The sequence below is a fragment of the Aotus nancymaae genome, unplaced genomic scaffold, assembly GCF_030222135.1.
Source record: "Aotus nancymaae isolate 86718 unplaced genomic scaffold, 86718_ANA_hifiasm-v0.15.2.pri h1tg000011l, whole genome shotgun sequence".
NCBI lineage: Eukaryota > Metazoa > Chordata > Mammalia > Primates > Aotidae > Aotus > Aotus nancymaae.
Genome location: NW_026988422.1, coordinates 37380732 through 37405385, shown reverse-complemented (window position 1 = coordinate 37405385; position 24654 = coordinate 37380732). Strand labels below are relative to the sequence as shown.

The 24654-nt window shown below is 38.2% G+C and overlaps 1 protein-coding gene across 1 annotated transcript in view; it reads right to left on the bottom strand.

Annotated features, from left to right (window-relative positions):
• The window catches only part of CDIN1 (CDAN1 interacting nuclease 1), a 410017-nt gene that overhangs the window by 274927 nt on the left and 110436 nt on the right, over positions 1-24654 (bottom strand). The window lies entirely within an intron of this gene.

Below are 24654 nucleotides of genomic sequence, written 5' to 3'. Positions count from 1 at the left end.
AGAAGAATAGCTAGCTTCTGCAGTGCCTGATTAACTGACCTTGTGACATTTCTACTGTTGTTCCTGCCTCAACTGATAAGTCAACCTTGTGACACTGGACCCCTTTGCATGATTAACTGATCTTGCGACATTCTACCACCGTTCCTGCCTCAACTGATAGGCCAACCTTTTGACATTGGACCCTGTGACACCCCCCAACTCCGGCTTGCAAAAAACCATCCTAAACTGTAACTTTCCATTACCTACCCCCAACCTATAAAACCAGCTCCTATCCTACCACCCTCTGCTGACTCTCTTTTCAGACTCAGCCAGATCGCACCCAAGTGAGTAAACTGCCTTGTTGCTCACACAAAGCCTGTTTAGGTGGTCCCTTCCTTCAGAGCGCGCTTAACATAACATAAATTGTTTTTAATATAAATTACTTTTAATAATAATCCTGTGACCTGATGATGCACATGCTTGTTGCTATTATTTCTATTTATAAAAACAGAAAACTTCGATTCCTAGAGGTTAAGAAACTTGTCCAAGTTTACAGCTATAGCTGATGGCCTACACCTTTTGATTTCATATCCTTGGTCCTTTAAAATGTAACTGTATTAAGTAGAAATGAGTGATCATTAATGTCGCTTTAAAAGGCACAGTAATAATTTTGAAAAAAATATTAAAAGTAATCAGAATGGGGTGGCTGTTGTTGAAAATATGGAACTTACTATAAATTCTAAAGAAGGACATAAATTTGGAAGAGGATATTTATAGAAAGGAGAAAAATATGAACAGTTATAAGTTAATAGCATATTTAACATACATTTATATATATGTACCCAAGTATATATTAGAGTAATAGCTAACATATATCAAGTACTTACTCTGTACCAGACATGCGCTATGTAGTACCTTGTTTAATATTCACAACATCCCTCTGAGATGGAACCTATTATTAAACTCTATTCTATAGTTGAAGAAATGAATGCTCAAAGAGGCTTAAGACTTAAGATCATATGTCACAGAACTAAGATTCAAGTTGCTTAGTTTCTGTAACACCGCTTTGCAGAGCCATGGGTCTAGCGTGGGACTGTATTATGGATACGACTGTAGAATTCAACGTAGCAAGAGGACTTGCTTAGCATGGAAGGCCACTTTGTGCTAAGAAGAGTTTCAGGGAGACTCTAGAATCATTTGGTAAATGTCCCTAAATCTTCTATTACCCCTAATTGAAGCATTTCATCTCTGATACTCCAGCCAGGACCCTAGATAAAACTTCTTAGGCTCACTGAATATTAAACAAGTGCAATGAAGTTATGTCTTTTTACAGAAAAGAAATCTTTGGAAGAACATCTCAAATGCAACTGTAATTCATCTCTCCTCACTATCATTTCGTTCATATTGGAAAAATTCTCTTGGAGTTTTCATCCAATATTACACTTTCATCTATAGATTAAATTTCCAATCCATTCTCCTCTTAAAGAAATTTCCCTTTTTGGTCCCAGATTTCTCCTGGCCCTCATTACACTCACTCACTAGATTTCCTGTTGCCATTATCAGCTAAATATGACTGAAACTGAGCTTATTAGCTACATTTTTGCCCTTTCAAAAGATTCCCTGCAAAGGCACCTTTGTTTCTCATTGTGTGTTCTTTTTAGCCCCACCAGAGAGTTTTATATAGACCAGGATACAAGATAATTGGCTGTTTTTGGTTGACATCTTCTTAGTCCCGAGCTCCTCTTACTTAAAGCTTTACTGCACATGGCTAAAAAGTATTGTTCATTTCTTAGTATTGTGATTACTCAGATCATATGTTGTTGTTACTAACCTCCAATGACTTCTTTACTAGGTAATAGCGTTTGTTGGGGCTCAGAAAATGATATTCCAAAGCATGGCTCTTTGGAATGCTGAGTACTTTGAACATCAGAAGAACACAAGAAACAAAATCTCTTCTGACTTTCTCCTGCCCTTCTTTCTCCTGCTCCTCTCTCTCCCCTAAGGCAGACCACAGAAACTAGAATTTCTTTTCCCCAAGACAGGTCATAGAAACCACATCCTTTTCCCCCAAAAGCAGCCATAAGGCCTAGAAACATTATTCCAACTATGCCTTGCCTTTCTGTGGAAGAGCTGGCCATGAAGAAATCATCTGACCTAACTTGTCTGAAAGTAGATCATGAGACCCTTGTTCCAGAAGAGGTTCTTCCCTTACCAAATACAGAGGTCCAGAAGAATCTGAACAGATAAGGCTTGCTGAGTTTCCCTTCTCAGTCTATTACCATTAGATTATTCTTTTTTTATCCAATCACATTTCTAAATAGCTGTCCATTCTTTATTGAATCTAAGTATAAAAACGAATAGTTTTCCCTTGGGTCTTGAGTTTTCATTTCTTTAGCCTTCTGTGTTACATAAAACTTTGAATAAACAAATCTGTTATGCTTTATTATTCTGAAGTGGTTTGGCTGTGTTTCCACCCAAATCTCATCTGAAATTGTAGCTCCCATAATTCCTGTGTATTGTGGGAGGGGCTTGGTGGGAGATAATTGAATCATAGGGGTGGTTTCTCCCATACTGTGCTTGTGGTAGTGAATAAGTTTCAGGAGATCTGATGGTTTTATAAGAGGTTTCTCCTTTCACTTGGCTTTCATTTTCTTTCTCGCCTGCTGCCATGTAAGACGTGCCTTTGATCTTCCCTCGCCATGACTGTGAGGGGTCCCTAGCCATGTGGAACTGTGAGTCCATTAAACCTCCTTTTCTTTATAAATTATCCAGTCTAATGGATGTCTTTATCAGCAGTGTGGAAACGAACTAATACATATTGTTAACCTGACTTTTGTTACAAGACTGTTGGCTATGACCCTTATGATGGGTGAGGAAAGTTATCACATCTCTCTGGTCTCCATACCTTTTTTCTTTAAAACTTCTATCAGCCAATTAAATGCACAACATCTATTTTCTTTCTTATATAATTCAGGTGATATCGTATCTTTTTAGCCTTCCACACAAGACAGGATTAATTTCATGCTAACATTATTTTTTTCTTTGTTTAATCTAAAAAACTTCCAACCCTGGCTCTTCTGAAGGTTTCAAATAATTCTCTTCTTTCTGTTGGTTATATCTCTGCCTTTAAGAACAAAACAGAACAAAAAATAGACCAAAAAAAAAAAAAACAAGCAACAAACAAAAAAAACCCTCAAACCTGAACTTCTAGAGGTTTTTTCTGATTTATTAATATCTCATTTTCCAAAGTGTCAATAAAATCTCCAATCTAAACTTCCTAACTTCCCTTTTATTGTATTTATTAAAAAGTGTCCGTTTTAAAGGATAGTTATCATCTTGATTAGATTGTAAATCTCCTTGAGGGCAGGAGACTGTGTCTAACCCGTAATAAGCACCCAAACATTTATTAGAGAGCCGTGCAACCTCTGGGAGGTCAATAAATACTTGTTGACTCACTGACTCTATAAATATAAATAGCAAAATAATCAGACATTCTGCTAGCACCTAATTTGCTCCCTGTAGGTAAGTTTGTCTCTTTGGTAGCATTGATTCTTTGAGGCCACCAGGGTTCCATTTAGAGAATTACAACTGCCATGTGCTAACCGGTACTCTGGTAGCCTGAATGAGTTTCAGAATCTCCCCAAATGAAGGACATTTCCCCTGAGAGTGACTGAATCTTGCTGAATACCTAACTCAACCTTTATTTTCTTCCACAACACTTCCCCTCTGAGAGGAAATTTTCCTTTGCCTTTAGGTCTTTTAGCCTTTTCACAAGGCAGAAACTCTCAGGTCATAAACAAATAAAAATGCACTTCATTTACCATATTCTTGCTATTTTACATTTTTAAAGGAAAGTATTGCTGAATTAAAGTGAATGCCAAGGAGGAAATTCATAATTTTCCTTGCAGCATTTTTCATAAGTGAGCAGCTTTCCAACCGATCCAGCTGCCAACAGTGCCCTCCCACTGTTTGACTCACATTCAGAATTCATTTCTATGTGCACCACAACACAAAAATTTTGCAAAGCATTAAAGGAGCATAGAATACTCCTTAGGTGTTTCATCCTTGGGTCCTAGTTCCCAAAGCTTTTCTGTTTTGCTTAATATTCTCCACCAAACAGTAATTTTTAAAATGCAATTTTAGAAAACCTACAAGATAAAGTTAATGGATGAATTATTTGCATCCCAGAAGGGAATCGCTTTCTTGGATCCTGAGGAATCTTGTGTCTTTTGTTATGTAGTGAGCTAAACATTGCAAGCGGAGTTTTCAGGAGTGGTTTGAGTGTCCTGGAGCGTAAAGACTCCAAGTTCCCAATTCCCACAACAGGACTGAAATGCTTATGAATTCAACAGATTTATGAGCAATTATGTTGTGTTAAAACATGTACAGTTCTGGGTAGCTTGTGAGAGAGGTAATGAATGCCATGCTCTGATAATACTAGTCCATTCTCATTGCAGATGTTCTGAAATGCCTTACCCTCCTTCCACATGCCCCTCTCGTAGTACCTAATAGCAGTAGCATGGGCTGTTCCTGTGTCTCTTGAGAAAGTCATCCACATTGGCTGCGCAAAAAGAACTCCAATGGCATACCCTTCGTCCTGCTGGGGAATTATGCTACCTGTTTATTTTACCTGAAGCTTTTCTTAGCTCCTGACCCAGTTTCATTCCTTTTAGATTTCTTGACTTTTCTGACTCTGGATCATTTTATTTACACACTTGTTTTCTAGCAGCATGGCCCTCACGTGCCTTCCTCTGTACCCAAAGAGATGGTGCTCTGTGGCTACTCTCACTTAATCCCTAGAGTCTGAACTGCACAGTATTCAGTGTCCAACACCATTTCTCTATTAAATTTCTATTTACATGACGCCTTTACTAATAGTAATAATTAATATTTATTGAACACTTCCTGTGGGCCAGGTACTGGGCTGGGTGCTTGTCATCCTATGTACAGATGTGAATCTGTGTATGTAATAGCATTTATAATTGTTGTTATAGAGAGCTGGTAATACTTTTAACTTCTCTAAACTACTAACTTTAGGGAGAAAAGATTGAATCTTATTTATCTTTGTGTCCTTTCCCCTAAACTCAGAGACTGGCACCAAATAAATTGCTTAGTAAATGGTAATGGCAATATTGGTTTGGTGGAGACATCGTTAGGAAGTAAATTTTAATTTACAGAAGTTTATTCAAGTTTCCATCACTATCATAGTATTATGGCTTGCAATTTTGGCACTCCTAAGGGAAATATTTATAGACTACTTGGGCAATTTACAATTATTCTCTCTTTTTGTACAATACTAGCTAATAAATTGCATATTAAAATAAAGGGTTTGTATGAATAGTCTGGATTAAAATATTTGTGTTGCAAAAATCAGTACAATATAAACATACAAGCAACGTTTTAAGCAAACAGCCTGAAGTAATTCTTTACTTCATGAGACAGTGTTATAAATGAAAGTTAAGAGTCTGAACCAGAGCTCAGGTTTCAGGAAACGCCTTTCCTCTCTACCTTTTTGACTTGACTTGTTTAAATATTTCCTAGGGATTTAACATGTATGTAGGTAAATTATCTGAAATGGTTCATCTAGGGTTTTTGTTCGTTTGTTTTTTGAAGATACTACTAATAAAGCAAGGTACTATATTAACTTAGTACTGAGAAAATTGCATCTCTAATCCTAACCCCCACACGAAAATGTTGATGGCCTGGTACAACTCATCATTTCTTCTGGAAAAAGCATCACAATGAAGAAGTGCCTATGATATAGCTTTTTTATTTTTAAAGTCACAGACTCTTTATACAATGTGGTGGTCATTTTATCTGAATTAAAGTGTTCTTTCTGAATTTTTATTTTTCTCTTTGTTCTAATCTCCATCTCTAGATTTTTCTCTTATGCACACTAAATTTAAGTGTAAAAAACAGCCTCAAATCCTAAATAATGGATGGAATACAGGAAAACATAGGCTGATTATTGCAACACTGCATCATATATTATATAAAGACAGTCTCAGCAATTTATTTGGCTGTGTCTGGGTGCTTGCTTAGGGAGCTTGAGATCTATTCTTTCATTCTATCAACAGCTCTTGCTGTCAATTAATTAGAATATATATTCCTATTAATTCAAGGATGTGTGATGCCTTCTTTATGTATACTACAAGCATTTCCATGAAACTACATCTGTCCTCAGTTATAACACGCAGCACTCCCACCCTGAATTTTACTGTTTCTTTCTCAATCTCCGTCTTGTATGCTTGCCAAACTGTACAGATGCTTTTAGGATTGGAAATACATTGCGCTTTTAGTAATATTTTAAAATGTTGAGAGTATAGATTTTTGCTTGATCTCTTTACAAACATAACCACGTAAAACTAATTGAACAAACCAGGGAATTAGGCCACCTATGATTTCACTATAATATGCAAACCAAATAGCTAAGTGTCCTTCCACAGTGGATTTCCCCTCAACGGATATAACTATCTTACAGAATCTAAAGCCCCACATCCACTTCTGAAATAATCTGAACATTTTGAAAATAGAGGTGCTAATCTCATCCTCAATTATTTTCATCCTCAAGCCTGCATTTCCTTATGGAATTCTATACCTCAGCTAATGGCATTTCAATACACCCTGTTGCCTCAGCTAGAACTCTTTAAGTCATCCTTGACTTATGTCCCTTATTTTCCATGTCCAATTGATCATCAGACCTGTCAGATCTCTGTCAGAAGTGTCCTCTGGCTAAAGTCCCTTTTTATCATCCTCATGGCCACTGGCTTAGACCCTCATCACTTTTGTTTAGAGTATTAATACAGTCTCCTATCTGATCTTCCTGGCATCTGTTTTCCTCAGGTCCATTCTTCACATAGACATCGAAATGATCTTTCTGAAAACAATTCTCATCAAGTTACTTCTCTCCTTTAAGACCTCAGCTGGAGTCCAGCTGTTCACAGGATGAACTCTAAAACTCCGAAGCGGGGCCTACAGGGAGTTCGCAACTGGGCATCAATGTACTTCTCCAGTTACAGTTCTTGCTGCTTTCCGTGTGGATGCTTCTTTCTGACTCCATTCCTAAACACCCAGATCAAACTCTTATAGTAGTTAATTATCTTCATTAAGGTCTTCACACATGCTTTTCCACTGCCTGGGGATGCTTCTTTTCTCCTTCACTATTTGGCAAACTCTTACCTTTTAAGCATTGTAATATCACCTCCTCTTCAAATCTTTCCTGACATCTACAGGCAAAAATATTCTTATCCTCCTCTAGACTTTCTCATCATGCTGATAATACTTCTAATATAACATTTACTGTTTTCTTTCTAACATTTACTGCTTTCTTTAACAACAGGTTCCCCAGTCTGGGCAAGATAACAAGACCTCGTCTCTACTAGAAATTTAAAAAAAAATTAGCTGGGTGTGATGGCATGCACCTGAGTCCCAGCTACTTGGGAGACTGAGGCAGGAGGATGGCTGAACCTGACAGTTTGAGGATGCAGTGAGCTATGGTCACCCCACTGCACTCCACCCTGGATGACAGAATGAGACCCTGTCTCAAAACACAAAACAAAACACGTCTGGTTGTAAACTCTTTGGAGAGAGGGTACTCTTAATATCTGATTCATGTTTGAATTTGCCAAGTACAACAACATTTAATAAATGCTGCATGAATGAATAAATGATCTATATTGATCTTCTCCCCATACTATAGTGCTTTGTAACCACATGAAATAATATTTTTACTTATGAGTATTTCTATTATAACATGATATATTATTTCCTGAAAACTTCGGTGTTCTGTAAAAACAAGACAAACCTAACACAAACAATAAAGAAGAGTTCAGCCTCGGCAACATAGTGAGAACTCATCTCCACAAAAAAAATAAGAAAATTAGCTGGGTGTGGCGACTGCACCTGTGGTCCTAGCTACTCTTGAGTCTGAGGTGGGGGAATCACTTGATCCCAGGGGTTCAAGGCTGCAGTGAGCTATGATCTTGCCACTGCACTGCAACCTTGGCAACAGAGTGAGACCCTATCAGTAAAAAAGAAGAAAAAAAGGATTCATGAGCAGACCACTCAAAACTTCATAAAATTTGTAATCAGAGCCCCAATAAAAACAATATTTGGTATCTGAGCTGTTAGATCTCCAAAGAAGTCTCCTCAGTGTGGCTGGACACTGCCATGGTAGATATTCATAACACATAATAATATTAGGGTATAAATGCTGATAAAACTTTGAGTAGTATTTAGTTTCTGTAAGATAATTTGATTAGTGGAGATGGAGCTTTGCTGAGATAATGTGGATGGAAATGAAGTCTGAGCCAATGGCATGGTTGTTAAGGTAGGCTTGGGGGCAGTGCAATCCGCCCATAGGCTGAGAGTCTCAGGAAGTTCCTCTGGGGCAGTGGCTACCTTTCATTGGTGGCTCTAGCTCCATCATGGTCCCAGTTCTCATCGGGTAATCCTCCTCTGGGGTTTTGGCTCCTCTAGACAGCCCTGGCTTCTGAGCTCTGGGAACACCACCTCCTCTCCTTGTCTCTTGGATGTGGCAGAGCTTCCTCCTGTTGCTAATTGCTGAATTGCTTCGGCTCTTCCACCACTGAGTTGCCATTGTTCTTATATTAAATTGTCTCTACATGAAAGATCTCAAGTATGTTTCCTTGACTAGCTCCTGATATGCTGTTGAAGACAACATAGAGTGCATTAGATATGACATAGGTTCCCATTGCCCAACTTGTAGAAGAAAAATCATCATGTCTGTGTCCACTCTCTAAGAAGACAATAACAGTCTATTGCCCTAATATGTTTTTGTGAATGTCAAATGAAGTCTTATGAATAATTCCTAAAGTATTAAGAATGCCCATAAATGGTTTGCTAAGAGTTACTCACAGCCCCTCGATCATGTACTTGACCTGGGACATGCCTCTCATCTCTGGAAGAAGCTGTAGCGCTTTGCTGCTGCTGGCACTTGAGGATACAACCCTGGTGACTGAACCCAGGACCATGATGTTTAAAGGCTCATTTCACTGGTTTAAGTAGACAATTAACAGCAGAAGTGATCAGAATGTGCTGAGAATGTTTTCTAAAATTTCTGTTGCCTTTCTCCTCAACCAATTCATAAGAAACAACAACAAAAACTTCAATTTAACCTGAAAACAAGCAAGTTCCAGATCCTTTGAGAACTGCCGTCATGAGAAGTATAACCACAACTTAAAAAGGCAGAGAGGCTCAATAGGTATACACCGCAAAACTCTTTGCTAGCTCCTCTTGCAAAAGATGATTTTTGATGTTTGCAGGAGAATAGGAAGATGGCATCTTCTTTGCATCCTCATCTAACATCCTCTATTGCAACTAATTCAACTTTTATTGATTAAAAGGATTCTGAAGCCGTAATCACACAGGCTAAGGAAAGAGTAATGCAGCTCTTTTGAGTCAGGATTAAGTTGTGTTGGTTGATGGGTATGGAAAAACAATATTATAGTTGGCTTCTAGATAAATACTGCAGAGACCTCTTGTAAATCCTCCAGTAATTTTTTGTAATCCTTCACAAGTAGTAAAATCATTGCTGTGAGGCAGACAGGAGATGAATCCACAAATAAGACATCTGTTATTGTTATATCAATGATGATATATGCCCAACTCTGAAATAACAACATTTAACAAGAAATGGAACCTTATCCAAAATGAGATCTCACTCACTTCCATGACTTCATTTGCTGCATTAATAAGAGTAAACTGAAGTTTATAATTGGGTGATCTTATCTATTAGCATTAGTAATATATCACAGGTATAGGGCTTTATATTTTAGATTAATGGAATTCAAAATGTTGGAAAAGTCCTATGTTAACATATAGCATGCATGAACAGATGAAGACAATGATAAATTAAATAAACAGAAAAGCATTAGGGTTGTTTGCCTTTTGTTCTGTGTTTTCTAAAGAAAATTTGTACTATCTCCCCTTCTATTTTCAGTTTATATGTTACAAATTTAAGATATTTTACAATAATATATTACAACAGCTTCAGAATATTGAGGTTTCTAGTGTTTTAATAAGATATTAAGACACCAGGCCTTAATATTTAAAATGAGGATGCTGTGGTTCATACCTGTAGGGAGTCCAAAGCAGGTGAATCACTTGAGGTCAGGAGTTCAGGACCAGCCTGGCCAACATAGTGAAATCCTATTTCTTCTAAAAATACAAAAAATAGCTGGGTGTGGGGGCGTGCACCTGTAATTCCAGCTACTGAGGAGGCTGAGGTGGGAGAATCACTTGAACCCTGGAGGCGGAGGTTGCAGTGAGCCAAGATCCCTGCCACTGTACTCCAGCCTGGGCGACAGAGTGAGACTCTGCCTCAAAAAAAAAAAATAAATAAATAAAAAACACCAAAAACAAACAAAACACACACACACTCTCACACTCACACTCACACACACACAAAGAAAATGACTGAGTGGCCCAAAAAAGTGGTGGGAGAGGTATTAGGTAGGAAAGCCCTGCTGAAGACTCACCATATTTCTATTGCAGCCTTTATTACAGCATCATATATCAAAGAAAAATAATATTATCTTTCTCTAAACCCATGAAAATCACCCCTTTTGGACTTTTATTAGATCTGCTTTTCAAACTACATGTTAGAGAAATGTGGTTCTTTGTGTGTGTATATATTTCTTAATTAATATTAAAACAATTAATATTTAAAAATTGGACTTTTTTGAGGGCTAGGCGTGGTGGTTCACACCTGTAATCCCAGCACTTTGGGAGGCTAAGCCAGGTGGATCACGAAGTCAAGAGTTCGAGATCATCCTAGCCAACATGGTGAAACCCCGTCTCTACTAAAAATATAAACATTAGCCAGATATGGTGGTGTGTGTCTGTAATCTCACCTACTTGGGAGGCTGAGGCAGGAGAATTGCTTGAACCAGGGACACAGAGGTTACAGTGAGCCGAGATGGCGCCACTGCACTCCAGCCTAGGTGACAGACCAAGACTCGATCTCGGAAAAAAAAAAGGACTTTAAAAAAATAGGGCACTTAATCTTACTGAGAAGATTTGGTGCATATACATATATATATATGTACATATGACATAATGCTATCTAATTACTGATCATATTAATCTGTTGAGCTATTCATAAGATAAATGATCAGTCTTTACCTTTCTCAGTCCTGTTGGGCCTAAAGATACATGTAAGAACTAAGGCCCTTCATCTGCAGTCTCAATCCTGTTATATCCCTGGGCTCAAAACTTGACACTGGGAAGAACATTAGGAGATTTTTGCCTCATCAGGGGTGGGATCTAAAATTAGTCTTGCTTCTAAAAGATCTCCTAAGATGTGCTGTCTAATGTTAGTTCTGGTACTCATATATCCCCTAAGATGTAAGTTTCCCTTCATCTTTCTGTGAAAATCCAGTAAGTGCAAATAGGCATATCCTTGGGTTTTCAGATAAACATTCCAAGATCCTGTAGGCACTGGCTTTCTGCCCTAGATTCCAGACCACTGGCAGGTGGCTTGCCTGTCTCTTGTCTGCCAGTGTTCCCAGGGGCTAGAACTTTTCTCAGGTACCTCTAGTTCCCAAATAGGGTCCTCATCCTCAAATGGACTGAAACCCAAAAATGTGACACCGTTGCACACTAAATTTGAGATCACAAAGGACTCTTGTAATAGTCCTCACAGACAGATAAACTCCTATGGATACAGATGCTAATTTGTATTATCATAAAATGATAATGTAATAGCGGCCAGCTCTTCTGCTGGCTCAGCTTTCTAGCTTCAATATCAATCTGCTCCTGCTTTCTCCTTTTTGCCCCTCACCGCCTAAAGTCTTAGTATGCTCCACAGACTAAGTTATACAAATTTGACAATTTTTACTGGTTTCAACAGGTTAAATCAGCTTTAATGAGACAAAATCATGAATTATTTAAGTATCTGATGGGTTATATTACTATCACCTTAAAAAAGTAACATATAGTGAACACATAAAAGGTATTGTCATTCAGTGTGAGGAGACAGAACTGTAAGACCTTGTTTCTGTCCTCAAAGTGTTTGCATTCCAATTGGATACACACACACACACACACACACACACCACACACCACACACACAAGGCAATATAAATGCTTACTGAACCATAAGAGAAAATTGACGTAACTCTAGGTGGGTGGACAAAGAAAGCTTCATGTAGGAAGTGGGGCTCAGGGTGATGAAAAAAAAAAGCAGTTGACAGATGCATAGGGAGAAAAAAAAAAACAGCAAAGTTTGAAGAAGGCAAGCCAGTGTCATTTAAACAGCATCTAGAAAGGGATTGTGGGGAAAGATTTTTTTTTTAAATCAGTCTCCTTGGAAGGGACAGAGCCTCCTCAAGGCTATAGCAAATTTGGGAAGAACTTTCTGGCCTTCAAGCTTTGGGGGTGACATGCCATATTACAGACAGCCACTAATGGGCGAAAGTGTTGGCTCCACCAGCGGTACTGGAAAGAAACCCAAATGTGCTGCTTTCAATTTAGTGCATAATTCTATAAAGGCAAAGACAGACCCTTTTTTACTTCCATTGAAAACCCCAGGTTTCTCTGGAGGCTTGCTTTTCCCAACAAGGTTACTCTTGTACATTGCAATTGCATTTTGCATGTACTATATAGAAATAGTGAAATGAAGAAGGAGATTCATCCTGGGTAGGTATCTACCCCTTCCCTAAAGAGAAAAAATCTCAGTTCAGCTTGCCTTACCTAGTACTATGAACATGAATTGGGGTGGGGGTGCGGAGGAGGAAAGGAGGGAGAATAAAACCAGTGCCTGCTTGAAACTGGGTTTTGGAAATACATAGGAGCTCTGGCACTGCAGTGCAATGTGCATGCTTAGTGAATAAGTTAGAAAGTGAAGTGGTGAAGGTTTTTGTGCCCTCTCATCTCAATCCTATGCCTCTCTCCTACCTACCTCTGGCTCATCACCTTTATCTCAGCTGTTCAAGACTGTTATTGAGTCTCACTCATGTATGTCCTTCCTAAAGACCACTCTAATTCAACATTTTCCCTCTCCACCTACCCCACCCACAACTCCTACAGTCCTGATAACAGCTGTAATATATGCCATTTATTGAATGCTTAAGATGTACCTGGCTCAGCCAGGTATGGTGGCTCACGCCTGTAATTCCAACACTTAGGGAGACTAAGGCGGGCAGATCACCTGCCTTAGTGGTCAGGAGTTTGAGACTACCCTGGCCAATATGGTGAAACCCCATCTCTACTAAAAATACAAAAATTAGCCAGGCGTGGTGGCACGTGCCTGTAGTCCCAGCTACTTGGGAGGCTGAGGCAGAAGAATCACTTGAACCCAGAGGCAGAGGTTGCAGTGAGCTGAGATCGCACCACTGCTCTCCAGCCTGGGAAACAGAGTGAGATTCCATCTAAAAAAAAAAAGTACCTGGCTCATACATTGTTTTATTTAATGCTTATCCTCTCACAGGAAAACATCAACTCTACTAATTGAATGTAGAGTGACCAGCCCAATTTCTCTGACCAGCAGTTTCCTCATTTATAGGATGAGGAGAAGTATTCATTATGCCTTATAGATAAGTTTCAACATTACAAGGGAGGAAACAGAGGCTCCGAAACTTAGGTCACACACAATGAAAAGTGCTAAGCCAGGGTTCATAGCCATGGAGTCTGATAAAAATCTGTGCCCTGTGCCTATTGGCCGGGCGCGATGGCTCATGCCTGTAATCCCTGCACTGTCAGAGGCCAAGGCGGGCGGATCACGAGGTCAGGAGTTTGAGACCAGCCTGGCCAACATGATGAAACCCTGTCTCTACTAAAAATACAAAAAATTAGCCAGATGTGGTGGCACATGCCTGTAATCCCAGCTACTCTAGAGGCTGAAGCCGGAGAATTGCTTGAACCCAGGAGGTAGAGGTTGTGGTGAGTGGAGATCATACCATTGCACTCCAGCCTGGGAGACAGAGTGAGACTCAGTCTCAAAAAAAAAAAAAAAAAAAAAAAAAATTGTGCCTATTTCATTCCACTGTGCTACAGCATGAAAATGTCAAGCTCTGATTGTGAGGTAAGTGAGATGAGACTTTCCGAGTACCTAGAGTCAGTCAGTAGATAAAATGCAGAATGCCACCTAAGTTGGAATTTCAAGTAAACAATAGTTCTTTTATTTAAGTGTGTACCAAATATTACATGGGACATACTTATGCTTTATTACTTGTTGTTTACCTGAAATGTAAGTTTCACTGGGCATTGCATGTTTTTTTTCCTTCAAAATCTGGCAACCCTGCTAGTACTCCATGGCTCACACTGAACAGACATTGCTGAAGAGTAAGGCATATGCTCCTTAAGGCTAAAAGGAGGCGCACTTTTATTACCAAATAATAATAGTCTGTTAAAACTGCAAAGTTAATTATAGGTCATCTAGTCCTCATTTTACCAATGAGTAAAGTAAAAATTAGGATGGAGAAATAGTGCTTATAAAGGACAGAGACAGGACATGAAGTCAGGGCTTCACTGCCCTTGTTTAATGCTGAACTCTACGACACTCAGAGCTGTTGAAAAGTTTACAATGGACCTGAGGCTTGCTGGTCAAAGGACCATGGCAGTCTCATGTACTGTAGTGGTTTAATAAATACTTTGGCCAAAATGATGACTTGATATTGAATTCCAGTGCTTTACATGCAATAGACATGCTATTAATGCTTGTTGATTTTAAACACTATTAATGCTTATTGCTTTTACATGGAGTAGGCACAAGGAATGCTCGTCACACACATATAAACTACTATAACCATAAATGCACACATATATATTCATCCTTAGGACTTGAGAGAATATGTCGATATCTTCTAAATGCATTGTTAAATGCCCGTGGCAAATACGAAACTAAATCAAATCAACTAATTTTGATACCTGAAATCTATACCAGCTAATAGAAAAACCAAGACAGGACAACATCCAAATCAGGGGAAAAACGAAACCTTAGAGCTGTGCTATTCAAAATAGCTGCCACTAGACACACATGGCTATTGAGCATATGACAGGTGGCTAGTCCTAACAGAGATGTGCTGTGAGTATAAATTGCACGTAGACTTCAAAGACTTAGTACAAAATAGTGTAAAAATCACAATAATTTTCATATTAGTTGCATTTCAAAACATTTTTGATATACTGGGTTATGTAAAATATATTATTAAAATGAATTTCACCTGTTCACTTTTGCATTTTTACTACAGCTGCTAGAAAATTTGAAATTATATAAGTGTATCATAATACTTCTACTGGACAGCACTGTTCCAAAAGATTTACTTTTTTTTTTTTTTTTTTTTTTTGAGACAGAGTTTCGCTCATTACCCATGCTGGAGTGCAATGGCGCGATCTCGGCTCACTGCAACCTCCGCCTCCTGGGTTCAGGCAATTCTCCTGCCTCAGCCTCCTGAGTAGCTGGGATTACAGGCACGCGCCACCATGCCCAGCTAATTTTTTGTATTAGTAGAGACGGGGTTTCACCATGTTGACCAGGATGGTCTCGATCTCTTGACCTCGTGATCCACCCGCCTCGGCCTCCCAAAGTGCTGGGATTACAGGCTTGAGCCACCGCGCCCGGCCAAAGATTTACTTTTTAAATGGGAAAAAAGAGATTGGGGTAGAGATCCCTCTCACACACACCTCTTGCCATCTTTCTATGATAGTACTTAACTTATTTATTTGCTTCATTGAAAATTTATGAAACTCTTTTGGAAAGCACAAACCATTATGGAAATCCAACATATCTTTAGAATAGGGAGGGGAGCACTATACACGGGGGTCTGTTGCGAGGGAGTGGGGGGGACAGCGGGGGGGGGAGTTGGGGAGGGATAGCATGGGGAGAAATGCCAGATATGGGTGAGGGGGAGGGAGGCAGCAAATCACACTGCCATGAATGCACCTATGCAACAACTTTGCATGTTTTTCACATGTACCCCAAAACCTAAAATGCAATAAAAAAAAAATTAAAAAAATATAAATAAATAAATAAATAAATAAATAAATAAATAAATAAAGAATGAAAACAGATAGCTAATAGATTTTCTTTTCAGAACACCTTAAATACTGACTGATCTCAGGCTGCTTACCTCTTTGGGGCAAGTCATTAGGCTAGGTTCAATTAAATACCTCAGTTTTCTCATCTGTGTGCAGGAGTCTCTGAAAGAGAAGGTCTGCTCCCAACATTCAGGAAACACAGGACTGCCAAAACAATGAACAATGTGGCTCCACTGTTTCTGACAGATGGGAATCATTCACTTCTTAGTGTATGTTTTCTGAAATGGTTTTGAGTTCACGCCCCCATTGCGGCGGTTGCCATGGTCATATGCTTTACGGCATGAGCCGCTTGCCCCTTACTTTGCCTTCCCAAAAAAGAGAGAGCCCTGTTGCCAGTTTCACAATTGTAAAAATATTTTACTAGTCAGTGCTTTTGTAATCTCTTCTTGTATTTCCCATTAAACTGAGTAATTCATAGATCCTGATAATAAAACTATCAGATACAGAGGGAGGCACACTCTCCTTCCATTTCATTAGAAAGTGCCCTAAGAAAGTCTCCCGCAAGGGAAGTTGCATTTTAAAGTCCTCTCTGGTTCTGGCAATTGGATGTTTTAAGCTCTTACTTTTGGCATAGAGCTCTTTTGCAGTTTTGGTTAGGGGCAGAAGCCAAAATGTCTCCTAGAAATGTCCATTTTTGTCCAATAGAAGAAAAGATGAATATTTTGGAGGACTTTTTTTTTTTTTTTTTTTTTTTTGCCATTTCACCTTCATCTTTGTTAGTGTATCTGCACTCCACCTGACCTTTCTTGGTTCTGTTTTTAATTCTCCTCATATACCAGCTTTTAGTGGAGACTGCGTGCTTTAAGTAACGAAGGTCAAATTTCTGAGCCCTTGTATGCTCGCCCAGTGATTTCTAGCCCTCTTTAATCCTTCCCTACACCAACTGCTGCGGTAATGAGGGGCAAGGGGCGGCTGAGGATTGAGGTCACGGGCTTTCAGTTTGTAGTTATATATTTCATTTCTCTGATGCTTACGTGGAACAGCTCCTCTTAGTTTCCTAGAGATGGGTAAAAAAAAAAGAAAGAAGAAAAGAACTCTCGGAATTCCATATTCCATGAAAGTGCATTGATACTGTTTGTGCTTGTTTTTTTCCGGCCACATGTGTTTCCTTGTTAGTAAAGGGAAAGAGAAGCTCTCGTAAGTCATAGAAAGAAATGCATCTGAGTGTCCACAATACATGCTGCCCCTTGGCCGTCTAGAAGAAGTTGTGGTCTTCTGCCCAGACATGTCAAAGTACACGGGAGTTTCTTACTGACAAGAATTGGCACAGCCTCTGCTCTCCTTGTTTAAGGCATATCTTCTGCCTATCCCCTCTCAGGATGCTCATGCATTAAATGAAGCCTATCTTTAAATCTCTGCAGGTATGCATAAAGACAGAATTCTAAAGCTATCATATTACTAATTCAGGACTCGTTAAACATATTTGTAATTATTCTATAGCTTTTACTGTAGAAGAGGACCAATTTAAACTGTCATTATGTAAGAGTCAGTCCAAAAATCTTAATGGAAACTATATGTTGAATTATAGGCTCTGTATAAAGCTGTTATTATGGTTTTAGACTGTAATACCAAAGACTGCTGTATTTGAGGTTTTTGACATTATTCATGAGATACTGTAATAAACATTTTCCCCACTGGGATAGACAAATGAGAAAAAGGAAGAAAGAAAAAAATCACATCATTGATTTCTTTCCGTGTTTGTTCATTTACTTATTCATAGGCATTCAACAGATATTTATTGAGCACCAGCTATATGCCATGTACTCTGATATTGGAGATACTCTGTCTACTGACAACTACATATTAATAAAAAGAGTTGAATAATTATTTAAATGGATTAGAAACTATTTTCCTTTGTTTGATTATTAGGTTTAAAAAATTTTTCCTTTGCCGAGGCACAGTGGCTTTATGCCTGTAATCCCAGCACCTGGGAGGCTGAGGTAGGCAGATCACCTGAGGTCAAGAGTTTGAGACCAGCCTGGCCAACATAGTGAAACCCCGTCTCTACTAAAAATACAAAAATTAGCTGGGCATGGTGGCACACACTGTAGTCCCAGCTACTTGGGAGGCTGAACCAGGACAGTTGCTTGGACCTGGGAGGTGGATGTTGCAGTGAGACAAGATCACACCACTGTACTCCATCCAGCCGTGGTGACAGAGTGATATTCCATCTCAAAAAAAAAAAAAGAAAATAAATTTCTTGCTATATGATGAACACTCTACTTAGTTAATAGGCACAGTGGTATCAGTTCAAACCCTTCAGGAGTTTACATTCTATTAGGGGAATATGAGGCAGACCTCGACTTCTCTAATGAAAGAGCACATGCCACAGAGATATACATAAGCTGCAATGGAATTACAGTGATGGCAAAGATCACTCTCAACAGAAAAGGCATCACTCAGGATACTAGGGAAAACTGCCAAAGGGAATGATATTTAAGATAGACCCTGAGAGATCCTAACAGGTGAAGAGTAACAGAGAGCAACAAAGATATTGTAGGAGGAAAGACCGTCAGCAAGACGTGGCTAAGTCCAAATGGTATGTATGGCATATAAAATAAAGTGGCAAGACACAAAACCCCATAAATGTGAAGGACCTTGAATGCAAGATCCCAGGATTTGAACTGCATTTTGTTGGCATTATGAAAGACGACATATGATAAAATAGTGGGTCTCCACTTTTAGCCTTCTTTCTTCCTCCTTCCTTTCCTTTTCTTCTTTTCTCCCTCCCTTCCTCCCTCTCTTGCTCCCTCTTTCTCTCCTTCTTTCTCTCCCTCCCTCCCACCCTTTCCTTTTCCTTCCTTCCCTCCCTCCCTCCCTCCTTCCTTCCTTCCTTCCTTCCTTCCTTCCTTCCTTCCTTCTTTTCATGGAGTCTCCCTGTGTCACCCAGGCTGGAGTGCAGTGGCATGATCTTGGCTTACTGCAAACTCCGCCTCCTGGGTTCAAGTGATTCTCCTGCTTCAGCCTCCCAAGTAGCTGGGATTACAGGCACCCATCACCACGCCCGGCTAATTGTTGTATTTTTAATAGAGATGGGGTTTCACCATGTTAGCCATGCTGGACTCGAACTGCTGACCTCAGGTGGTCTGCCCACCTCTGCCTCCCAAAGTGCTGGTATTACAGCCGTGAGCCACCATGCCCAGCCCAGATTTAGATTTCCTTAATCTTACAAGTAAGTGCTGGGAATCTTGTAGTGTTCAAGATATGGTGAAGAGAAAAGCAGAAATGCATCAGAAAATAAACTTCCAAAGATTTACAGTTCTTGCTTTGTTTTTCATTTTACTCATCTTTTTTTCTGTTATGTCTTTTTCTGAGCTATTATCGTTGCGAGTTTTATAGAATCGTGCTGAAATTGTTAAAACATTCATGAGTGAATGATAGCAAAGTATCATTACATTAAAACTTCTCTAAAAGCCAAGAGTAGTGTTTACTTTGCACTAAGCCCCACGCCATTGCACTTCAGAGAGGTAATCTTCAACCGTGTTGGACATGACTCTGAACTGAATATTCTAAGTGTGAGTGGCACTGAAGGAAGTCGGTGTTCCTGTTAGAGAGATTCCATGCAGACACTAAGTGCCCCCAGCAGCTGCGTTATGAAAACGGAATTCCCCCAAATTGCCAGCACTTACGCATAATAAAGGGAACTAAAAATAGTAAAGTGGAAGCAGAGAGAGAGAGAGTGTCTAAGTGAGAAAACTTCTAGGTTGTAAAATTCCATCCCTTTTTATAACTTTCTGACAAACCCTCTTCCAGATTATATTACAAAGAGCGATCAGATGAAAATATTTGGGAAATCACTGTGTGTACATTTGCATGGGGAAGTGTTTAATAGACACATGATGACTCTAACTTGCACATTAATTTCAAAATGTTACATATAGTACTTAAATACATTTTTCTTATGAATGTCCACTTGATTCTGCAGTCTATCAAGTAACAAGTGAAAGTCCTTTTCTGCCCTGAGGACTCGCTTTCCTTCCTTGTCTACTCTCCTTAGAAGTTATCACTGCTATCAGATTTCTAATTCTTTCAGACCTTTTCCCATGCATTTATACACACACATACAGACACACACACACTCACACTCACACACCCTTATATACTGTTTTACCTTGTTGATTCATGTAATATATATTGTTCCACAACTTGCTTTTTCAGAGCATTCAATTGCACATACGGATTTACCTTATTCTTTTAATCGCTATATAGCTGTACAGAATATACATTTATATAGCTTATTAACCATTCCTTTGTTGATGGGCATTTACGATGTTTCGTTTTTTCACTACTAAAAACAATGCCCTATAAACCATCTTCCTAACTCCATTTGTGCATATGTGAGGATATCTCCTCAAGACAGATTCCTAGAAGAGGAAACGCTGGGCCAGAGTACCCATATAAGAAAAGACAATAATAGGTTATTTCCAATGCATTTGTGTAAGGTTTAAAAAAAATCTTTATTCTTTGGCAAAGATCTAAATCTCGTTGGAATTCTAAATCCAAACACCTATCAAAATCATTCCAGAACTGCTTGCTGTTTTTCAGATTATGTTCAAAATCTACTCTGGAAGCAAAATTCTGTTTGTGATGAGATATGCCAATTATGTGCATTTAGTTTTAGGTGTTGCAGCTCCATTTTCTGGCTTCACCAGATGAAATCACCCATGGACTTGAAAAAGTAAAGCATGAACCTCAAAAGTACATAAGATAATTAGGTAGGTAGCTATTTCCTTTTGGATGATATAGATTATTCAGAGCTCCATCTGAGGTGACGACAAATATGGATGAAATTAAAGCCATTATTGTGAGTATCCAATACAGGTTTATTTATGGCATAATTGTCAACAATGCTATTTTATGTTTTGTGTTTCTTCAATGGCTTTCCACAATAAGCACTAAATACATATGCAAATATTAGCAAAATCAGGTATGAACCACTTCATTCTTTTTAAACCTTTGCATGTCTACGGTGTCTTAAAATGTGAATTTTATACAATCGGTTATTTATCTTTTCAACAAGCTACCACTGGGTTAGAAGTGAGTAAACCAAAAGTCCTGACTGAGTTTTGGGATTGAAGCTGATGGGAATATTCTCCAGAACCTAGCTTAAATGGAATGCATCTTCCTTCTGTTGGTCAGTGGCCTTTATAAATGGACATGGAAAAGAGAGGGCTGGGCATCCGGGCTGTGCAGGTGGAAACAATTAAGATTCAAAAGCGATTTAAAAAACGGATTTGCTTTTCTCTTTATTCTCCACACAAAAAATAATGCTAGGTTCCTAAAATCTTTCACCCACTCACTAAATAAATGCATTAGTAGAACATTTGAGGTTTTATTGCTGATGATTTAAAATCTACCTTATATAACATATGGAATATGTATATATATACATCTATAAACACACATATATGGTCAAATCTGTGTTTCACATCAAACATCTACTGTATGTTTCACTAGGGAGACAAGACCCATGTGTTTTGCAGAAGCTTTTAAAGCTGTTTCATTTATTTTATTAGCCTTTAATGAATGTAATTAGAACCCAAGTAATTAAATGCAATTGTGCTCAGTATGTTCCTGTTGTAAATTGCCCTAAACAATGTGCATCGTGTGAACAAATTTGTGGGATTAATCGAGGATAGATAATGTTTTTGGATAGTATTTCACACTAAACGGCCGCAGAGAGAAACAAAGAAGCTGGCGCAGTGTCATTAATCTTAGTCAACTGGCAGCTCTGGTGTAATTTGCATGACTTAGACAGTGACACAGGATGAGGCTTGCTTGGGATGGATGTTAGATCACTATGATACGTATGTATTTATTCCCCTTTAGTCTTCTGATTTACAAGCAGAAAGAAGTTTGTATGTGGAAACGGATAAAAACAACAGTATTAATGGAAGGAGTTGTAGATTACCGAATTATTACTGGCAATATACGTGTTCCTTTGTTTTCATATTGAGCATTTCTGTTTTATGGATGTTAAAAAGACATCTGTGAATCTCTGTCAAGATAGAAAAAAAAAGGCAGATATACTGGGGCTGGATAGTGGGATACCAGTAGAAGTTTGGCTTTTTATTTTCTTCCTTCTATATCTAATATACATTGATTCATTGCTTTAGGAACCTGTCCCTTTCAGGAGAGGCACTTTTGAATTGCGTTACAGAAAACCGTCAAACTCCACTTAAGAAAATATCATTTGGAAATAAGCTCTTGGAAACATGGATAGCAAATGCAAATGCTTTCCTTTTTCATCATAAGATGTAGAATGCAACTCTGAATTACAGAAACAATTAGATAAGACATTCTAAGAAAAGCACACAAATTGAGCTTCAAATGTCACAAGAGATGACAAATAAAAGGTAAATGAATTTGGGGAATTTTGAACTGAAATGGCCATGCCCTCATGACCTAACGGACATGCTAATCTTAGCATGCACAAGTGTATCTGACATTTATGAGCAGTTGGCCCAGGCCATTGTGTTCTTTTTCTTCTGATCGAGATAAAGTTGCTTTCAAAATTACCTATAACACAGCCAAATAATTTTGAGGAAAGCACATACAGCTACTTTCTTTGCAACTGCAATAATCATACATAAGCTATATTTAAATATTTGTGAGGGAATCTTATGCACAAAGAGGTGTATCTATTCTAAAGTATGAATATTTGTTCATCAAATAACTAATTTTATAGCCAATTTTAGACTGAACTTTATATAATCTTTTATTTTACATACCTGTTTTATTTTTATACTAATTTCTTCTAATTTTTCAAAAATTATATAACCTATCCTTCTAAAACTCAATTAAAACTATAAACCTATAAACTTTAGTGAGTTTCACCCTCAGCTGAAGAAGACTTGTCTTGCTTTAGTGATTGTATAGCTTTGAATAAAACTTGCTGGACTATGAAAACTCAATCTCTTTCTGTCTCTCTTCTTTCACTTTCTATATAGGCACCATAGTATGTGTGTGTGAGTGTGTGAAAATAATCTAATTTTATGTTCTTATTCCACAAACATTTAAAACAACAAAATAATTAAAAATTCACATGAATAACTAACTCCTATTAATATACCATTGACCTGTACACCCTGTTCAACATTTGAAGACGTAGGACAGCAGAATCTAATATGAGAGCAACATAGTGATATCACATTAAAATGAGTCATATTTAACACAGTGCCTAGAAATAGGCATGTTAATGTGAAAACTGGTATGGCAGCACAGCTGTAGTTAAAATGATAGAGGACATTGTTAATTTCAAATATTAGACAAATCTCTTGGAATGAGAAGAAATATGCAGTTTAATATTGTAGTCATGCTTATTGTTCCAGACTGGTTGGGCGTTGGGATGAGAGGAAGGAAGACGCTGTCTATGTAGTCATCCCTTCTTTCCATGAATATCATAGTCACTGGAGGACCATTTGATTTAACGGATCAAAAGGCAGTTTTGCCAACCCTGGCAGAAATGTTATTCCAAAAAGGATGTCAACTGTGGCTTCTCAACTGGGCATTGTAACTGATCATCACCTGATTGAGTCATTGTGTTGTGTGAATGATCACTACCATTTCTATGTTCTTTGTTGTCCAAGTCAAAAATATACATATGGCAGAAGGAATCCGTCCAGAGTACTCAGAGAAAAGAATTTCTACTCAGTTGCACAGAGTAAATGAAAGTAATTTACTGAAAGTCTTTGCCTGGTATTGTTTTGGTATGTAGACCAAGACATGATTAGAAGAACCTATACATGCCAGATATGTCATTAATTGCTGTGTCAAATCTTCAACGGAATTGTGATTGATGCTGCAAGCTTGCAGGATCTGACTTCCCTTAGAGCATTTGATATCTTTTTGTATGTATTGCAACATTCTGCTTTAAAATTTAGACAGCAATTTTTCCATTACTGACTTAAATCTTACAAATTGTTGTCTTTGCAGCCTATGAGATACTTCTGAAATTAAACCCCCAAAGGCTTACACACAATATAGACACATGGAAGAAAAAAAGTATTTTTTTTAAAATCAGAGTTGCATCTACGTTAAGACTCTTACTATTGAGACTTTAAAAATAGCTATAAAGTTATTGAAGTATCTGTACTATAAATCCTATTAAGATACTGAGAAAAAGAAATAAGCCCAAACACATTTATTCATTCATTCATTCATTCTTAACAAGTAGGTTTGTTTGTAAAAGAGATCACATTTTTAGAAGTTCAGAAAATAATTGTTCTGAAATTCACATTTTAAAAAACTTGTGTTCTCTGTAGTTCTTTAAACTTTTTTCTCCTTAATATTCCTATCTGCCAAATTCATTAAAAAAATTACTTCAAATGAATTTAGAAGTATGAATATGAGAAAAGAAATAAATTTCTAGAGGCCATTGTTCAATCGTAAAGTAGCATTAGTAGTTAATGGTCTTTGAATGGAAGCTCTTAAGGTACCTTTGGCGAAAGATGGTGGAAGATGCTTTGGACTAACTCTAAAACTGGGGTGCAAATGGTAGTTTTGCCCTTTACAAGATGTGTGATTTTAGGCAATTTTTTTTTGAGATGGAGTCTCACTCTGTCAGGCCGGAAGGCAGTGGCGTGATCTCAGTTCACTGCAACCTTGGCCTCCACA